Here is a 22,096-nt window from a genome sequence, read left to right on the forward strand (position 1 = left end):
AAGGTGTGCTGCAAAAAGGAAAATTCAACAAAGGTGGGCAGTACTCTACTATAAATAGAGATGCCTACTAGGAGTTCCAATTCATCCTAAGCATCTCCAACTCTAGCTTAAAAGAAAGATAAATCAAGTACCCTCCTAAAAAAAAAAAGTGTCATTGTTGTAGCTTGCTGTTTTTAGTGAGATTTGTGTACTCCTAATTCAAGAGAGAGGTATCATTGTTCTCCTCTTGTAATTAAAGAGAAGTTGTATCATTATTTTTCATAGTGGATTCCTTCTACTCTTGCCCGTGGTTTTTCCCTCGATTTGTTCGGGGGTTGTCCACGTAAATCTTGGTGTCAATTTTTATTTTCTCATTTCTTATTTTAGCTGTGTGATACTATTCCTACCCATTTAATTTTCTAACAGTGGTATTAGAGCCTTGGTTATGGCCTTTGGGTTGGGGTTACTATTCACGATTACTATTCACACATGTCCCTAAATACTTTTACAGTATTGCGAACATATACAAGATTTGTTCAAGTATACCGTTCCATTCATTTATGATACTATTCACGTATACGGTATTGATCACAGTGAAAAAGTGGGAGTTGATTTAGTGGAGGAGTAGATCTTATCTACTACAATGGCAGCAGAGTACGAAATTAAGAAATTCAATGGGGGTAATTTTCCCCTTTGGAAATTGAAGATGAAGGTGGTCCTGAGAAAGGACGATTGCTTAGTGGCAATTGGAGACAGATCATCAGAGATAACTAACGAAAAATGGAATGAGATGGATGACAATATTGTGGCTAATCTTCATCTAACATCAGTAGATTCGGTGTTATCAAGCATTACGGAGAAGAAGTCAGCAAAAGAAATTTGGGATGCGCTGACAAAGCTCTATAGGTAAAGTCACTTCACAATAAAATCTTCTTAAAATGCAACTCTACACTCCTCGAATGAGCAAGTCCACATCGGTTATGGACCACATCAATAATCTTAATACGTTGTTCTCCCAACTAATAACGTTAGACCATAAGATTGAGCTAACTGAACGAGCGGAGCTTCTACTCCAAAGTCTACCAAATTCGTATGATCAACTTATAATAAACATTACAAATAACATTCAATCAGAAAATCTTGTGTTCGATGATGTCGTGACAGCTGTTCTGGAAGAGTATTCCATGCGCAAAAACAAGGAAGACAGGTCATCTAGTTCTCAACAAGTTGAGGCACTACTGATGATGAGAGGAAGATCAAAAAAACGTGGCTCTAGTTGGAGTCACAATTATGGTAGATCAAAGTCAAGGAGTAAGAAGAATTTTAAGTGTTACAAATGTGGCAAAAGGGGGTATATCTCGAAGGATTGTTGGTATAAGAAGAAGAATGTAGGGAAAGCTCATGAGAAGAAAATTCTCAAGGATGCACTACGAGTACTTCCAATGATGGTGAAATCCTATACAGCAAAGCAGAAACTATCTTTAAAGGTGGTAAGAAACTCACTGATGTATGGATCATGGATTCTAGAGTAACCTGACATATGACCTCTCACCAAGACTGGTTCCACTCATATGACATATGATCTACCTATTTCGGGTAGATCTATTTTCATGGACAATGATTATGCCTTAGAGATTGTTAGTGTTGGTAATATCAAGTTGAAGATGTATGATGGTGCAATTCGCACTATTCAAAGGGTACGACATATGAAGGGCTTGAAAAAAATTTACTATCTCTTGGACAGTTAGATGACCTCGGCTAAAGACCCTTATTGAAAATGGGATCATGAATGTTGTCAAAGGCACGCTTGTTTTGATGAAGACAGAAAAGATCATGGAAAATATACACACACTGCTAGGAAATACTATACAACAGGGAGACACATCATTTGCATCAACACAGGAAGAATCAACAATAATGCAGCATCGCAAACTTGGCCACATGTCTAAACGTGGTCTGAAGATTCTTTCAGAACATAATCTTCTTCCCGAACTCAAATCAGTAAGTCTACCTTCCTTTGAGCACTGTGTTACAAGTAATCAACATAGATTAAAATTTGAAAAATCTATGACTCATTTAAAAAATGAGCAGTTCCAAAGTTATCCAAAGTATAAGAGTTATGTCATGTAATACTCAGCTCAAGGGCTTGATCGTCTCCTCAGGGAATGTGTTTTAATCTCAAGTTTTATGTTCTCCCAATTGAAAAATAGAAGGGTATTGAACTCAATTTAGATTCGGGATTTTCAAAATTGGTTAAGATTTCCTTCGATAAATTAAACGAACATGCGAATTAAAACCCTAATCGTAGCATGCACTGAACTAAATAGCAAGATCAGAAACCCTACGTTAACAACTGAACAAGAATTGAAACACATGTAATTAAAACACGCAATAATGAACTCACACAAGCACAGACACGCTAAAAATACAAACTTTACTAAAACTGATCCTAACTAAATCGAGTTTCAACAAAAAAAATTAAATCTTGAAAAAAAAAACAACTAATTTAATTTCTTAAAAACAAAAACACCTTTTTTTCTTTTTGTATTTTATTTTTTTTATTTAAAAAAATTAGACCTTACTAAAATAATTAAATAATGCGAATTAAATTCACCTCTAAAATTATTGGCGAAAACAAATAAATAAATAATCTGCAATAATAAAAAATAATTTAAATAATATTCAATTTAATTTTTTCAACTAACTTCAATAATGAAAAAAAAAAAAAAAAAACCCCGAGAAAAAGCAGGGAGAAAGGAAGGAAGAAGAGAGTGAAGAGATGGAAGGGAAAGGGGGAGCCCCCCACGACCTCCTCAAAATAAGCAAAAAGAAGAGATAAATGGAGAGGGGGAGATGGGGTGCCCTACGACCCGCAAACTGACCCGACCCGGCTTGCATGGCCAGGTCACATCAGGTAATATATATTCCTTTTTTTCTCTCATTTTTCTCTTTGCGAACACGACCCATTTTGACTCTGCTAGAGCCCGTTTCTCTCGAAAGTCAAAACACAGAAATTGTAAATAATCTTCTCATCTTTCTCTAGAAATTTGAATCGTCTCGATAGGAGCTCAAACGGTAAATTTATGCGCGAAATACGAACTGATACCGATTTTGACTCCCGAGAATTTTCCTGCGATAAAAAAATGCTAAAAATTAATAAATTGCTTAATAAAATTCAAAAATTATAAATATGACACTTTGTTAGAATATTGAGAGTAATTAGGCATTTAATTAAAAATATAAGCCCTAATACTCAAAGTAAAATGCCTAATTACACAGAGAGATCGAAAGAAAATGGAGAGAAATCGAGAAAGAGCAAGGAGAAAGGAAGGAGGAAGAGAAGGAAGAGATGGAAGGGAAAGGGGGAGCACCCTGCGGCCTCCTCAGAACAAGCAAAAATAAAATATAAATGGAGAGGGGGAGATGGGGTGCCCTATGACCCGCGTGCTGACCCGACCCGGCCTATATTGTTGGGTCACATCGGGTAATATATATTTTTTTTCCTTTTTTTTTTTTCTCATTTTTCTCTCCGCGAACACGACCCGTTTTGACTCTTCTAGAACCCATTTCTCTCGAAACTCAAAACACGAAAGTTGTAGATAATCTTCTTGTCTTTCTCTAGAAATTTGAATTGTCTCAATCGGAGCTTGGACGATAAACTGATGCCACTATTGTCTCCCGATAATTTTCCTACGATAAAAAAATATAAAAAATTCATAAATTGCTCAATAAAATTCAGAAATTATAAATAGGGCACTTTGTTAGAATATTAAGAGTAATTAGACATTTAATTAAAAATATAGGCCGTAATGCTCGGATTAAAATTCCTAATTATGCAATTTAAGCACATAATCACATCCCCTAACTAACGTTTTGTTAGTCTCTAACAAATAACATGAATGAATTTTAGGGCAGTGCCCACAACTACGAATTTCAGCAAACATGAAATTAATGCACATGTAACACAACCATGTCATTTCACAGACAAGAATATAACCGAATTTCACATAGACTCGTTCATATTCAATGCACGCAACTCCGAAACATGTCACTCATGCAAGTTTCATCGTTTATATAGTAATTAAGGACAGTATAAACACATGAAGTTGACCAGCGGTACAATTCAGAGTTAATGCGATCATATAAGTTCGAGTATAAACAGGTAAGCTTTCGAGGTGTGTGTGATGTGTGTGATTTAGTACACCTATGATACCAATGGATACCTACAAAATAGTCGCTTTGACTCAGCCTAACTGATATATCCTCAAAAATACTCAAAAAGAATAGGTTCACTTGTCATATGTGAGGAGGAGTGTCGCGATCAAACATCCCATATACTGAAAGGAACAAATGTTAAGTATATAGAGTGGACTAGTCTAAGAAGGATCTAGCCTATCTATGAGGTGTCAGATCCTTCACCCTAGCATCTTCTCACCTATTTTCCGTATTCAACCGAGACCACCGTAGATCAACTTATTTACAAACTTGATGTGAATAAATCTGAAGCATTAAACGGTTGAAGAAATTTCATACGTGGAAAGCATGTGTCGTGTCCTTGACTTTTTGTGGTAATTTTGTGGAGCAGGCAGCAGCATTTCATTTCATGTGCATTTCTATTTCTTATTCTTTCTTTTGCGGATTCTTTATTTTCTATCTTTTCTTGATCAATTAGGACAATCACTACATTTCTTTTGTTATCTTTATAACATCAATGAGAATTAAGCTCAAACGGTAGTCTATGAACTAAGTCTATTTCTAGGGGTGGCTCAGCCTTCACATCTTGAGTAGGCTACAAGACCTCAGTTCCTATCTCCCCACTAGATGTCACCTCTAGGCTAGCAAATCAAAAACAAAGAATAGTATACAAAGGATCGTCCTGAAGAAAAGAGAACTGAGTTTCATGAACTTTGATTTAATGTTGACACTCAAAAGGATGATAAACAACTCAAAAATATCTCACAAAGTGTCATGGTCGCCACGGGTGTTCTCTCAATACTCCCAGGCAACCTTAAGTGTAATGAATCACGTGAATGTATTTATTTAGTCTCATGAGATGCCGTGTAAATACAAAAAATTATATAGTCAGATTAACACGAGTGTACTATTAATCAATTTTTCATGGAATTAAAAAGTCATATAAAGAGAAATTACGCATAAATGGCTCAAGTGTATAATTCTTAAGTTAGATGCAAGTATGTGAAAGGTATAAGTCAGCATTAAGCATGACATAATGCAGTGTAATTCCTCACTACTTTTTTTTTTTTTTCTTTCTTTTTGAATTTTTTAAAATATAAAACCCAGTACGTATACATGCACAGTGTCATATACAAATGTCCACCCCCCCCCCAACTAAAGTGGAACATTGTCCTCAATGTGAAAGCATATGAGAAATAGAAAAATTGTACACGAGAAGAGTAGGATATACCTAAATGGAGAAGTAATGGAAAAGGAAAACTAAAATATAAGAAAATGTACCTGAAAACTAACTAAAAATAAAATAAGGTAAAACAAAATGAAAAGAAGTAAAAGAAGAATATCACAATTGTCTGTCGGAGGCTCTAGAGGAATTTTATTTGTTGGGTGCAGGTCTATAAATTGAATTAGCGGGTCTCCAAATTTGAGTCGCCACAATGGATTAGTCTTTATACCTGCACAAAAGTTAGCCTTAAATGAATTAATACTCGTCAAAATACCAGACAATACGTGTGTAGACCGACTCTCTTGTTTTAACAAAAAATAGTCTTTATTCAGTATATTTTTCAAGATATTTACTTCTTTACGAACTAGTGTTTGAGGAAAAGTTATTGGAACAATTACCTTTAGTTCTTCAGAAGCATTAGCATTAAAAGTTTTACTTGGTTCCTTGAAAATTAGACTCTCACCAGTCTACTCACTCTCTTTATTGGGTGTACCAACTATCGTACCACTGCAGGAATCTACTTTTACATTGGGCTCCTTGACATTTAATTTAGTCAGGAGTGACGGTTCCACGATTTCCAAGCTTTGAGGATGGGGTACCACAGGTTGATACTCCTTATTAGTATCAGCCTTCTTATTTATTAACTACTTCACTTCTAGACTAGTTTCCTCTGATTTTTCTTCGACTTCATCTGTTTCTGCTGCAACTTTCGATGCCGAAAGTACTGGTTGTCCGACGATAAGCATCTTAGGTTGGGGAATTTCTTTCCCGCTTCTTAAAGTATTGGTGGGCTCCACTGTCTCAAGAGAATCATTATGTATTTGTTGTTGTTGCTGGTATTCTTGAGGACTAAACTGAGGTTCCATGGGCAATTCCTCTTCTTCTAAGATGTCCAACTGCGTGCTCATCGCATTAATGGTATCACATAATTCATTATAATGATTGACTTGAGTCTACATGAACTGTTGGAGCATATTCGCCATTTGTCTCATGCTATCATCAAGAAGTCCTAACGGCGCACAACTCTGAGCGATCTGTTGTAGCTGATATTGAGGCGGAGGGTTGTCTGGGTAGTATGTTGGTTCATATGCATCTCCACCACTGGTTGTGCTAATAGGATGTATTGTCATGGGTGCCTGCTTGTATCGTGTACCACTGTAGGACACTTTCAGCTAAGTAATAAAAGAATGATAGTACTTGATCTGAATTCTTGCTAAAGGGTTCTCCATTGCACATGATCTGTACAAAGTGCTTCAATAAGGGGTAAAAGAAGTATAAAAACAATCAACTAACCTCCATGAGTCAAACTCGTGATGTGAACAAGTACTTAGGAGATCCTTGAATCGCTCCCAACAAATCCGAAATGTTTCGTCACCCTGCTGCACAAACTGAATAATTTGTTCCTACAAAAATTGAGTTTTCTATAAGGAACAAAACATATGCAAAAATTTGTACTCTATATCGGCCCAATTAGTGATAGAGTGTGGTCTTAAGGAATGAAGTCACATTTGTGCCCCATCCTGAAAAAAAAAAAAGAAAAAGAAATAAACGCAGTCTAGTAGATTCATCAGTTCTAACATAAGAGAAAAACATATTGCAGGTTAACTCGAACTCGCACAGGTACTAATAAGGGCACTCAGATTCCGTCTTGTAGAACTGGGGTAGCAATGACGTCCTCCCGCGCTGCATAATGAAATCAAGCTCTTCATTAGGCAAAATAGTGGAAGATGGTGCAGTGGTATATTCAAGCTGCAAAAAGTCCATTATCGTGTGCAGTGTAAGTGCAGCCATATTTATTTGTTTATTTTTTTCCAAGCTCAATTTTTTTCCTTTTTTTTGTTGTCTTTTTTTTTTTTTTTCTTTTTTATAAGACTAATTAAAATGACGGAAAAAAAAAAGGCTAATTTGAGACTAAAATCGACAATCCCCGACAACGGCGCCAAAAACTTGGCTCACTTGAAAAATAAGCAGCTCGGAAGCTATTCCAAGTATAAGAGTTATGTCGTGTAATACTCAGTTCAAGGGTTAGATCGTTTCCTCAGTGAATGCATTTTAATCTCAAGTTTTACATTCTCCCAATCGAAAATGGGTCCTGAACTTAGTTCAGATTCGGGGTTTTCAAAATTAGTTGAGATTTCCTTCGACAAATTAAACGAACATGCGAATTAAAATCCTAACCCTAGCATGCACTGAACTAAATAGCAAGATCGAATACCCTACGTTAATAACTGAACAATAATTAAAACACGCGTAATTAAAACACACAATAATGAACTCACACATGCACAGACACGATAAAAATACGAACTCTGATAAAACCGACCCTAACTAAATCGAGTTTTAATAAAAAATTAAATCTTGAAAAAAAAAAAACAACTAATTTAATTTCTTAAAAACAAAAACACCCTTTTTTCTTTTTGCATTTTATTTCTTTTTTTATTTTATTTTAGAAACAAACCATACCTTACTAAAATAATTAAATAATGCGAATTAAATTCACTGCTAAAATTACTAGCGAAAATAAATAAATAACTAATCTACACTAATAAAAAAATAATTTAAATAATATTCAAATTTAATTTTTTCAACTCACTTCAATAATTAAAAAAAATAAAATAAAGATCATCTTAACAATAAAAGAAAAAGAAAAGAAAAGAGAAGAGAGAGAGAGCGAGAGAGATCCGTGTTCTCAGGTGGTTGTAGGAGGGTCTTTCGGGCCGTGGTGGTGGTTGTGGTCGGCTGCAGCAGAGGAAGGAGAGGGATTGAGGGGGAAGGAAGAATGAGGGAAACTAAGGGAAAGTAAGAGAAAGAAGAGGGAGAGAGCAAAAAAACAGCAGCCGGGAAGAAAGACCGAAAGAAAAGGGAGAGAAAATAAGAAAGCGCAGGGAGAAAGGAAGGAGGAAGAGAGGGAAGAGAAGGGAGAGATGGCAGGGAAAGGGGGAGCCCCCCGCGGCCTTCTCAAAATAAGCAAAAAGAATAGATAAATGGAGAGGGAGAGATGGGGTCCCCTACAACTTGCGAGCTGACCTGACCTGGCCTGCATGGCCAAGTCACATCAGGTAATATATATATATATATATATATATATATATATATATATATTCCTTTTTTTTTTTCTCATTTATCTCTCAGCTAACACGGCTCGTTTTGACTCTCTTGGAACTCGTTTCTCTTGAAACTCAAAATATGGAAGTTGTAGATAATCTTCTTGTCTTTCTCTACAAATTTGAATCGTCTCGATCGGAGCTTGGACGGTAAAGTTATGCGTAAATTACAAACTAATGCTGGTTTTGGCTCACGAGAATTTTTCTGCAATAAAAAAAAATGCCAAAAATTTATAAATTGCTCAATAAAATTCAGAAATTATAAATAGGACACTTTGTTAGAATATTGAGAGTAATTAGGTATTTAATTAAAAATATAAACTCTAATACTCGAATTAAAATACCTAATTACGTAGTTTAAGCGCGTAATCAATCTACTGCTAGAAGCAAACACATTCTAGACTTAATTCATTCTGATGTATAGGAATCACGAGTTCCATTCCTAAGAGGAGCACATTATTTTGTATCATTTATTAATGACTATTCCAAGAGATTATGGGTGTATCCAATTAAGAGGAAGTTAGATGTGTTTCTAGTGTTCAAAGAATTCAAAGCGCAAATGAAACTTGAATCTAGAAAAAGAATCAAGTGTTTAAGGACAGATAATGGAGGAGAATATAAAGACAACGATTTTATTTTATTTTGCAAGCAAGAGGGTATTTAAAGGCAGTTCACTGTTGTGCATACACCTCAACAAAATGGTGTAGAAAAACAGATGAACATAACCATATTGGAAAAACTAGAGCCATATTGAAGACTTCCGATCTAGCCAAGTCATTATAGGCTGAAGCAGTCAGAACCGCTTATTATGTGATAAATCGGTCACCGTCAACAACAATTGGTTTGAAGACACCGATGGAGATGTGGATTGGTAAACCAGCCTAGTATTCTTCCCTTTACATATTTGGATGTCCTACATATGTAATGTATAATGTTCAGGAAAGAACTAAACAGGACTCAAACTCTAGGAAATGCATATTCTTGGGTTATGCTAACAGAGTCAAGGGGTGTCACCTATGGGATCCCACTGATTGCAAGTTCGTAGTCAACAGGGATGTGATTTTTGCAGAAAATGAACTACAAAATAAAGAAAACAATAGCACTTCAAAAACGACTACTACTGATCAGATAGAAGAAAAGAAAATTCTTCTAAAACCGCACCAAAGCATGAGGAACAATAACCAAATGAGGCCAATGGTATAAAAGTTCGACATTTAGTACATGAAACAAGGAAATCATCATGACATTCGAATTATGTCATGGCAAGCAATACTTCATATTGTCTTCTAATAGAAGATGAAGAACCATCAACTTTCCATGAGGCTATTAGTAGCACTAATGTTTCTTTTTAGATGAGAGCAATGTAGGAAGAAATTGAAGTCTTGTACAAAAATAATACATGGGAGCTTATTCCATTACCACGTGGACGTAAAACCATTCGAAATAAATGGGTCTACAAGATCAAGTGAGATGACAACGATCAGGTGGAACTATATCGTGCAAGACTGGTAGTGAAAGGGCATACTCAAAAAGAAGGTGTTGATTTTTATGAGATATTTTCTCCAGTTGTTAGACTTACTACTATCAGAACTGTATTAGCTATGTGTGCTATGTTTGATTTATATCTAGAGCAGTTAGATGTGAAAACTACTTTTCATCATGGAGAACTTGAAAAAGAGATTTACATGCTCTAACTAGAAGGTTTTGAAGAAAAAGGAAAAAAAAACTTGGTTTGTAGGTTAACCTAATCTCTGTACGACTTAAAGCGGGCGCCAAGATGTTGGTACAAGAGATATGATTCCTTCATAATTAGCCTCAGATACAACAGACTCAGTGTAGACCATTGTACGTACTACAAGAGGTTTGATAATAATGATTTCATTACTTTATTGTTGTATGTGGATGATATGTTGGTTGTAGGCGCAACAAAGAAAAAGTCCAAGAATTGAAGGCAAAATTGGCTAGAGAGTTTGATATGAAAGATTTGGGACTAGTAAATAAGATTTTAGGGATGCAAATTAATCAAGACAGAAAAGACAAAAAGATTTGACTTTCTCAAAACAATTATTTGAAGAAAGTCTTGCGACGTTTTAATATGCAAGGTTGTAAGCTAATTTCTACCCCACTTCCTGTAAATTATAAATTATCCTCAAGTATGAGTCCTAACAATGAAGCAGAGAGGATGAAATTATCTCGAGTGCCATATGCATCAGTAGTGGAAAGCCTAATGTACGCTATGATTCGTACAAAACCAAATATTGCTCAAGCAGTTGGTACAGTCAGTCGGTTCATAGCAAATCTTGGTAGAGAGCATTGGAATACTGTGAAGAGGGTCTTAAGATACATCAAAGGGACCTCATATGTTGTATTATGTTATGGAGGATCAGAATTCATTGTCAGGAGATATGTTGATTCAAATTTTGCAGGTGATTTTGACAAAAGAAAATCCACTATAAGTTATGTGTTTACTTTTATAGGAGGAGCAATAAGCTGGGTATCAAAGTTGCAGACTATTGTGGCATTGTCTACGACTAAAATTAAATAGATGGCAGCTATGCAGACGTGCAAGGAGGTAATATAGATTAAAAGACTATTGGAAGAACTTGGGCACAATCAAGAGAAAATTTCTCTATATTGTGACAGTTAGAGTATCTTGCATATTGCAAGGAATCGGGTTTTTCATTCCAAGAAAAAACACATCAGAGTACAGTATCGCTTCAATCGAGAAGTTGGGGAAGAAGGAAGTGTGGACATGCAAAAGATTCACACTAAAGACAACTTAGCAGATGTTATGATAAAACCAATCAACACTGACAAGCTCATATGGTATAGATCCTCTTATGGCATAATAGAAACGTAAGTGACATGGAACTGGCAAGACTAGAAAGGGTGAAAAAAAAAGTTCAAAAATGACTTTAAGTAGGAGAATGTTGAATTGTAAAATCATTTCTACCTTTCAAAGTCCAACATAGAGATTGTACTATTCATATGATTGTTGTACTATTTATATGATAGATATACTATTCATTTGGTGGCTGCATAAGTCTACAAAGGTGACTACACAAGTCTACAAAGGTGTGCTGTAGAAAAGAAAAATTCAACACAAAGGTGGGCAGTACTCTCTAATATAAATAGAGATGCATACTAGAAGTTCCAATTCATCTTAAGCATCTCCAACTCCAGCTTAAAAGAGAGAGAAATCAAATACTCTCTTAAAAAAAAAAGTGTCCTTATTGTAGTCAGTTGTTTCTAGTGAGATTTATGTACTTCTAATTCAAAACAGAGGTATCATTGTTCTTCTCTTATAATTAGAGAGAAGTTGTATCATTATTTTTCATAGTAGATTCCATCTACTCTTACTCGTAATTTTTTCCTCAATTTGCTTGAAGATATTTTACTTAAATCTTGGTATTAATTCTTATTTTCTCATTTCTTATTTTATTTGTGTGATACTATTTCTATTCATTTAATTTCCTAACAAATGATTTGGGATTTATCCCCACAGAGGGTTGTTTGACAAAATGGAGATCCGAAAGCAATGTAAGGCTTGTCAAGGATCCAAGGATCACCCCTTGGAGCTGATTGTGGGAGAGATCAAGAATGTTCACGCTCCTCAAGCTCCCAAGCTTTTGGGGAATTGGACCAGAGAGATTGTTATGGCCTAAATTCAAAACTTGAACATTGTACATTGTCCCAGCCTCTTCGGGAATACTACCGGATAACACATTGTAAGAAAGATTAAGAAAAATCAGACCCATTATTGTTAAATGTGGGTAGGGTTATACCTCCATAGACTCTGGTGAAGTTGCAGGGGCTTCTGGTTGAAATTCTCGGCAGTTGCTGCTGCCTAATTCCTGCAAACTCGAGGAGGTTGCCTGCTCCGTGACACCCTTTATTGCTCCCATCATTCTTAATGCAAGCAAGCCTCTTTCCGGCGACGAGACCGGCGATGATGTCGCCAGATTGCTTGAACAGAGCCGGAGGAATTGTGCCGCTCAGTGAATTGCTATTGAGATCAAGCCATATCAATCTCTGTCAATCGCCGAGCTCCGGCGGAATCTGACCCTGAAATGAGTTGTTTCTGAGCTTGAGAATGGCTAAACTGCTTAACCGCCCAATCCAGGGAGGGATCTCGCCACTTAACCGATTGTTCGACAGCGAGATCCAATTCAGATTTGTGCAATTGCTCAGACCAGAAGGAATCGATCCCGTCAATTCGTTGAAATCCAAAAAAAGGCTCTCCAGCATCCGCAGGTTCATCAAATCTTCAGGGATTTCTCCCTGTAGCTGATTTAACCAAATCATTAAGTCACGAAGGTTTGACAGTGATCCCAAGCTAGAAGGGATCGTTCCCCTGAGGTAGTTGAAGCTGAGATCGAGGAAGACAAGGTCCAAGCAGTTGCCCAGAGTCGCCGGAATAGATCCGGTGAACATATTGTCCTGAAGATACAGTTCCTTCAAGCTGTTTCGAGAAGATTGACAGAGCCCAGAAGGGATTAATCCAGACAAATTATTGGAACTAACATCCAAAGTCTCCAAATGGGTAAGCACCGACAAAGAATCCGGCAAGACTCCGGCGAAGTAGTTGTTTGACAAGACAAGCTTCTTCAACTGACTCATTTTCAGCACAGTATCGACTGGTAATTCGCCGGAGAAGTCGTTGCTTGACAAGTTAATAGATTCCAAAGAAGAACAAGAGCTTAAACTATCGGGAACCGTACCAAAGAAATTATTGTACGAAAGATCGAGCTCGACAAGAGTCAAGCTCAAATCTGCAAGATTCACCGACAATCCGCCCTGGAATTCGTTGTTCGAAAGATACAGAAACTGCAGGGTTCCGGTAGGGAGCGCTGGAAAAATGATTGCTCGACAAGTTCAAGAAGCTGAGTTGCTTGCAGGAAGAGAGTTCGTCCTTTATTTCGCCGGCGAACTTGTTCGCCGACAGATCAAGATACTGCAGAGCTATGCAATCCCCAAATGAGGGCACCCCGGAAGTGAAATTGTTGGAAGATAAATCAAGGTACTCCAAATTAGCACAACCGAAGAACGGAACGCTTCCGGTGGCCTCGTTGCCTCTCAGAGACAAACGCTTCAGCTCGCCGCAACCCGCCGGTAAGAGGGAAGAAACGACGTTTTGCCCCGAAATACGATTGTAAGAAAGGTCCAGAGCCTGCAAATTCTTGAGGTTTAAGCCGATGGATGCGGGATCCTTCACTTCGGCTGAAAACTCCAACGGATTAAACGACAGATTCAGATATTTCAAACCAGAGCAAGCGGATAGACCTGAAAGAAGATCCGAAACAGACCCAGATAGACTATTGTTGGAAAGATCCAAATCAGTGAAGAACACACTGCATTGGGATCAGAAATGGAAGAAACATAGCCGGTGAGATTCGCGGAACTCAAGTGGAGACTCCAAGAGATCTAAGCTCAGGAGATGAGAAGCGACCGAGCTATGTGTTAACACAGGAGTCCAAAAGTGTTTAATACACATAGTGAGCACCAACTTGAACAAAAATGTTAAATTTATTCGGTTACACCGTATATATAAGTATCCATCAAATACTTATTTTTTTAATGTGAGACAAACTTTAAAATTGGAATTCTCAATAATCTTTCACTCACTTGTGAGTTTCGACTACTCTCCTTTAAACAGAAGTTCCATCACATGTGAGTTCCAACTGCTCCCAATTGAACCAAAGTCATTTTCTTTCTTACAGAACAAATTCTCTAACAATTTACTTAAGTGGGTCGTCTTATGTGTCTTAAATTGTATTCCAAATGGTGCCTCCAAACTAATCCTACCTCTCACATTTTGACCCAATTCGGATCCATCTTGGCAGCTTAGATGATCTTTTTTAACCTCGATAATACACTCCCATGCCCAGAGTTATGAACCGTTGGCTCTAATACCACTTATTAACATCGAAGGAGTCCATAAGTGTGCTTGATACACATGAGTGAGTACCAACTTGACCCAAAAGTTTAAGCTTATTGGATCTTGGACTACACCATGGATATAAACACCTATCAAATACTCACTTTTTCCAATGTGGATCAAACTTCACAAGTGGAATTCTCAACAATTTGTTGTTTTTTGTCCCACATTGGTAGAAAAGTTTCACATTGATAGAAAAGTTATTTTGAATTTTTTCTTTGTTTATCCCACATTGGTGAGAAGTGTTTCTTGAACTTGAGGTTGAAGTTATATAAAAAGTTCAACTCTCAATTTGTAAAACACACTTCAAAGTTGTACTTTGTTAAGAAGTAGTGGATTGATCGTCGGCACCCAAGGATGTAGGTAATTTTGTACCGAATCTCGTTACATTTTTGTCTTATTTTTTTTACTGTCTTTTATTATTAGTTTTTGTATTGCTTTATTTTCTTATATATTCAATAGCATTAGTTGTACTATGGATGTTTGACACAAATGGGCTTCCCGACGCAACAATTGGTATCAGAGGTAGGTTGAATAATGTTGATACGGAGATGTTCCTTTATTAGGATTCTTGATTCCACGTTTAATGCTTAAGAAAAATCTTGTCTAAGCGAGTGCTTAGAGACCATTGTGGTTCAGTCGCTCCATAGAGGTTGGCCTGATCAAAGTGGAATTTCATAGGATAAAATAGAATAGACACAGTTGATACATACTATTCATCCTAAGCCTTTTGCTTCATTGGTTGCTATTGAATATATAGAAGATGACAGAAACAAGAGCAGCAATAAAAGAAACTCTGTCCACACGAAGTCCAACCCCAACGACTTTGACATCATCGTCAAAGACAATAGCTAATGCTTAGTTTGAGGTGGAGAAATTTGATGGTACCAATAATTTTGGTATGCGGCAATGTAAGGTGATGAACATCTTGTATCAACAAGAATTAAATATTCCTTTGGATGATAAATCAATGAATATGGGTGATAGAGATTAGCAAAAGATCAATCTTCAAGCATGTGGTACGATTTGTCTATGTCTCGCTAAAAATAAAAAATATTGTGTTATGAGGGAGACATCTGTAAAAAAATTGTAGAAGAAATTGGAAGATACATTTATGACCAAGAGTATGTAAAATCGGTTCTATTTGAAAAAGAAATTATTTCACTTCCAGTATCAACCAGGTATTTCAATTAATGACCACATAAATGCTTTTAATAAAATTTTGGCCAATTCGTTAAATTTGGATGAAAAGGTGAAAGATGAGGATAAAGTTATATTGTTATTGAACTCTCTCCCTGATGATTATGAACATCTTACCACCATTTTATTATATGGGAAAGATAAAGTTACTTTTGATGTTGTTTGTACTGCATTGATTAGTACTGAATGCAGAAAGAAGGATCAGAGGGTCCATAAGGAAACAGCAGAAATACTAACAATAAGGGGACTTTCTCAGAGTAGTAAGCCTGGAAGAAGAAGTAAATCTCATAAAAGGAGTAAATCTCATGGGAGACCTGCTAAAGATGTATGCACATTTTGTCATGAGAGAGGGCATTGGAAGAAATTTTGTCCTAAATTATAGCAAAAGAATTAGGGTAAAACACATTCTAATGGCTATATAACCAATGATGATGGAAGTAAGTTAGATTTTTCTCTTATTGGAACATCTTCATCACATTATTTTAGTGAATGGATTTTGGATTCTGGTTGTTCCTATCACATGTGTCCCAATAGGGAATGATTTTCTAATTTTGAAGAATTAGATGATGGAGTTGTTTTTATGGGAAATGATAATACCTGTAAAACAACTATAATAGGATCAATACAGTTGAAATGTCAAGATAGAATTGTTAAAACCTTAACTGAAGTTAGGTATGTTCCAAGCTGAAAGAAAAATCTGATTTCATTGGGTGCCTTGGAATCTAAAGGGTTCACTATCACTTTGAAAGATGGAACCTTAAAAGATTAAATCAGATGCGCTGGTGGTGATGAAAGGAATAAGGAAAAATAACTTGTATTATTTACATGGTTATACAATTATTAGCTCAACAGTTATTGTGTTGACCTTATGGATCATATCCCATTTTGATTATGAAAAATTATTTGATATTTAATGTTTGCTGAGTTTGTGTGCCGGATCATATTGGCAAAGTTATATGAAAGCAAGTGGTGACTTGAAGAAAATGAAGACCCAACATATATATTTGTTGTAATTTATATTTCATTCAATTTGGATCTTTAATATTAATCATGGTCTATAATAATTAATTCATTGTATGCATGATAGGACAGATAAACTCAATGACCATAGTTTGACCAAAGGACCGTTGGGATCACCTTCAGTTGACTTTCGGTCGACTGACGTCGAATTTTTTGGACTTAGTGCTCAAGACCATAGGTTGACTTTAGGTCCCTAAACATCACATGAAAAGTCCCCCATAACTTAAAAGTTATACCCATATGAATATGGGTCATTTCTGATAAAAATCAAGCCCTTAAATGAACATTGACAGGGCCTCGGTTGACCAAACCTTTATGGTGTAATTAATTTGGTTGACCGAACCATACGAAAGTCAATAGTTTAACTCTACACGATCGACCAAAAAAATTTTGAGCAAGCCATCAACGATCGACCGAACTTCCACGTTCCTGTCACCCCAACTATTCAATCGACCAAATTTTCAATTTTATTTGGCCACGGTCGACTGAATTGTATAAATAGCTGACTAAATTCTTTGTCGATCGACCAAACCTCGAACGGTTCAAAATCGCCCAAATATAGTCAATCTTATTCTTTGTTGAAAAAATCCATGGTCGACCGAAGCTCATAAAGTGGTCAACCGAACCCTTAGTATGGTCAACCGAAATTGTCGGGTTGCTCAATTTTTACCGAAGTTAAATCGAGGTTGTTTTTTTATTAATCTTACTTAACTTTTTCAGAAATACCGAATGAGTCTCGAATGGTTATATTTTTTGGAGTTTCTATATATACTTCCTCATTTGGTTTAATCAACAAATGATTAGCAAACATCATTAGCAATATATTCTCTAAATTTTCAAATACCCATTTTTCACATACAAGCTCACTACTTCCATTTTTACTCATCCTCCGTGTTGGAAATCATTTAGTAAGAGTGTTTTAGGGAACATACTATAAGCTTACACTCTCATTGTTTGTATTTGATTGAAATTGATTTTATTGAGAGTAAGTTTTGAGTTTTCCCTAATGATTTCGTTCATAAGTCATCTTTGGGAAAACTCTCTAGAGCTTGTGAGTCTTGCATTATTGTTGCAAAACTCAAGAGCTTGTATTCTATTTGTTTGTAAAATACTTTTACAAACTAATTTCAAATATCTTTTGTGCTTGATTTTTAAGTAAAACATTTTTGAGATATTTGCTTGTGTACTTAAGATCTTTGATACTACATCTTGTGATTGATATTGTTATCTTGATTCAAAGATCCTAACACACACTCTCACATTTTGATTGCTATACTTGCATTTTGTTGAGAGTAGTTATTTAATCTACATTAAGCTTATCATATCCTATCATCTTGTACAAATTTGCTTATTGGAGAAGTACATCTTTTTGTACACAAAATTTGTATTGATTACTTGCTGTATTCCAGGCGTGGCTTGAAGGGTTGATAATCTAGTTTAGAAGGATTGAATGTAAAAGTTGAGGTCAACCCTAGTAATTTAACCTGGTTGTATTAGGTGCCGCTCCACCCATTAAGTGAGTCATAGTGGAATCCTTGTGCTTGTGAGCCAAGGCAAGGACGTAGGCACATTTTCCGAACCTCAATAACATATCTGGTGTTATCTCTCTTTACTAGCTTTGCAATGTATGCTTGAATATTTTACTTGCACAATTTAAATTTCAGCTATGTTTATAAATTCATTTCATTATCTGCTTTAGATTGACCATAGGTTGTATAATACTGCTACTGGATTGACCTAGGGGAGAGAAATTTTAAAATACCAATTCACTCCCCTCTTGGGATTATAGAATATATACAATTGTGAAATTAGGATAGCTTTCCCAAGAGAAGGGGGGGGGGGTGAATTGGTTTATTTTAAAATTTAATCTCTTTTTGACTACTTACTTGTTTTTAATATAACAACAAAAAAATAAATCAATCAGCTAATAACCACAACCAAAAACACACCACAAGGTACTGAAAAATTAAACACCCAATCCAATCAACCAAAGTATATAATTCAAACAAACATTCAAGATTTGTTAAACTTTTTGTCAGCTACCTTGTAAATGTTTGCAAACCTGCTTTGAGTGAAACTTGTATTTGCGCTTCTCTTGATTAAGATTTCCGCAAATTAACCAACGTACTCCCTTTTAGGTTTGTGCGAAAGGTTAATTAAAACGTACTTTCTAAATATCAAGTGTCTTCCTTAAATATGAATTTTAAACCCTACAATCTGCACTTAGCATACACAAGAATATGTTGTGCAGAAAATAAAGAGTAAGGAAGAGATAGAGAGAGACACGAAGATTTTACGAGGTTCAGCTTCAACATAGCCTACGTCCTCGCCCTTGGCAAACCACCAAAGGATTCCACTATCGTATTTCCTTTACCAGGCGGAACAACACCTTTACAATCACTCCTTCAAGTAGGCTAGAGCCCACCTCTCCAAATGATTTACTCTCATTCGGTCAACGATCCAACAACCTGGAATCGTCCAATAACTACAAGAGAAACAATAAGAGGATGTGTACAGAGAATGCTCACACAAAGTCCAAGTTAGTACAATTCAAATCTATATACTTCAAAATTTAAATATCAAGAGTGAAATACACTTTGAAGCTCAAGAGTAGAATTCACCAAGATCCCTTTTCTCCAAATGAAAAATCATCAAGTAGAACTTCAGGGATTGATGATCAATGATTTCAAAATACCAGCACTTTCAGTTTGCAAGTAGTTGAGCAAGTAGGAACTTTGAAAGCAAGAGAGCTTATAGCAGATTTTTCAATTCTTGGTGTATTTTGATTTGCAAAACCATGTATTTATAGGCTTTCAAAAGGGTTTTTGTGTTGCCCAAGTTTACTTGGAGTATTTCCCAAGTTTTAGAAAATTTGGGGCACAAGCAACTGATATTTAAAAATTAAAAGTTTTAAAAAATTTGCTTGTTAACAGTGTTCAGACAATCGAACCTTCGAGGTCAGTCTTTTGAAGTTCCTTAGTCTTTAAAAAATTTGAACTGGGTACAAGGTCAGATGACCAAGGTTGAGGGTCAAACAACTGAAGTGTCGGGTTTAGACGACCAAAGTCAGAGTTCAGTCTTCTGAGGTGCTTCTGCCAGTTTTTGTCTTTCACCAATAATTCTTTAGACGACTGAACTTATTCTTTAGATGTTTGAAGTAATTCTTCAGATGACTGAACTTAAAGTTCAGTCTTCTGAAGTTGCCACTTCAGGCTTCTGAGCAAAAACTTCAGTCTTCTAAGGTACTTGTTTTTTGATTTTTCAATTCCAATTCAAAATATGTTTTTGCTCTCTTTATTTATTCCTTTACAAAACATTTTCCGGGGTTCTTAAATAGGTCACCAAGTCCATATAATTCCCCTAAAGAGTTTCAAAAGATATTTCAATAGATATTTAACTTTGAAGTACTTATATTGTTCTTCCTAAAACCTTATACTCTAAGCTTGAAATCATCCACTTTATATTTGCTTTGAAATTCCTTGGATTTTAGCTTGAGCTGGTTTTAGCTTCGTATGTTTTGATCAGTCTAGTACTTCTTTGAGCTTCATTTGGATCACTTGGTAGTTTATGTAGCTTGATGGTTCACAATGATCCTTGTTTTCTAGTCAAACTTGAAACACCATTACTCAACCATTCCAAGTTAAAACATCCTTTGTTTGTTATCACCAAAACTGATTGAAAAGCCCGGTTAGGCCAATAATCTCACCCTTTTTTATGATGACAAACAAGGAGCAAAGATAAGAGTTTCTTTGAAAAATACTCCCCCTTACTATAAGCATCCGATAAAAAATTAAGTAAACAAGAAAACATATCACTTTAGCATATCATTCAAGCATGTCAATATACGTCTTTTAAGTTCACTTTACCATATTACCATATTGCTCATATTGATTATAAGTCTTTTAAGTTCACTTTACCATATTACTTTAGCATATTGCTCATATTTCATTTCTTTTGCATTTTGTATTTATCTTTGCCAACAACATTTTCTCCCCTTTTGTCATTATTCAAAAAGAACAAGTAATAGGAAAGAGAGTCATATTTATAATCAACAAGGAAGTGTTTACATAAAGAGGTGTTACATCCAAAAAGTTGCAAAAACCAACAACAACAAAAAGAATCTAACCAACACACTGCAAACACCTTATAGCATTAGCTAGTTTGCTAGTTATATATTCTAGTTACATTCAAAAAGATTCATATTAGCTAGTGATCCATGCTAGTCGCTTCCTAATGATCTTCTTCTTCTTCTCATCCTATCCTTCTTCTTCCTCAAAACCTTCTTCTTGTCCTGCTTCTTCTTCTTCTTGGCCTCCTTCTTCCTCAGTTCCTTCTTCCTCTTCTTATTCTCTTTCTCCTTCAAAACCTTCTTCTTTGTCCTCAGTTTCTGCATCAGAGCTATTAGCTTCACTTTGAGGAGTTGAGTTGATGTCCATGGGATCGCCACCCTTAGAAGTTTTAGCCTTATATTCCTCAATTCTAGTGACGTGTTGATCAAGAAAGGTAACTTTTTCCTTGATACTTTGAAGCCCGGTGCGCACTTCAGATTAGAAACTAGAGAAATCTCATTGAAAAGATAAAAACCATGAGGGTGCATCATGTGAAGATCCCATGTCTTGTGTGGGAGAAGAAGGAGCTACTGCTGAGGCTAAGGCTGTTGCTGGTGGTGCACGTTGAGTTCTGCCCGCTTTCAAGTACCAACCCATACTGCCTTTGTCATACCCCATTTGTTTTAGGGTGGTAACATTAAACAAATCATAGCGGGTTCTTTTCACGAAGAATTCAGAAATATTGGAGATATGAAGGTGGGCGGAAAGAAGAGTAAGAACACCACCATATGGAAGAACAACTCTGGAGGACTCTAGTTTGGCCCACATCCATTTGATAATTAAACTGACCAAATGTAGTTTTTTGCCTTTGAGAAGATACCAAAGGATGAAGAACTCCATGTATGAAAGGTGGTCAAATGAACCTTCTTTGGGAAGGATGTTATAGGCGACAATTTTGTGTAAAATTTGAGCTTTCAAACTAAGTTGCTTATATAAAGGAGGATGCCCAAAATAGGTGGGTTTGTTGTCCATGATCAATGGGAGAAATGTTTTGGGAGTAAATCCTTGTTCTAAGATCCAAGACTAAGCGAGCGTAGGACATTTGAATTCTCCTGGAGTAGTTTTGAAAATAAGAGATAAAATTTCAGAATTCAAAATAATTTTCTTCCCTTTAACTTCAGAAGAAAAGATCCCATTTTCATAAGTCAAATTTGCATAGAAAATTTTAATAAGATGTGGAAAGATGCCTTTAGGTTGTTGAATAATAAAATCATACCATCCTATATTTTTGAATAAGGGAAGGATTTTTGGAAATTCAGTAGTGAGGAAGAAGACATCCAACACCTTACCTAGAATAGGATCTATGGAGCCGAGAGAAGCACGATAT

The 22,096-nt window shown here is 36.0% G+C and overlaps 1 pseudogene; it reads right to left on the bottom strand.

The window, feature by feature from the left end:
* Positions 1-6,838: 6,838 nt before the first annotated feature.
* On the bottom strand, positions 6,839-21,537 carry LOC131160767 (systemin receptor SR160-like; annotated as a pseudogene).
* Between the last annotated feature and the right edge of the window lie 559 nt (positions 21,538-22,096).

This window comes from Malania oleifera, chromosome 7 (assembly GCF_029873635.1).
Source record: "Malania oleifera isolate guangnan ecotype guangnan chromosome 7, ASM2987363v1, whole genome shotgun sequence".
Lineage (NCBI taxonomy): Eukaryota > Viridiplantae > Streptophyta > Magnoliopsida > Santalales > Ximeniaceae > Malania > Malania oleifera.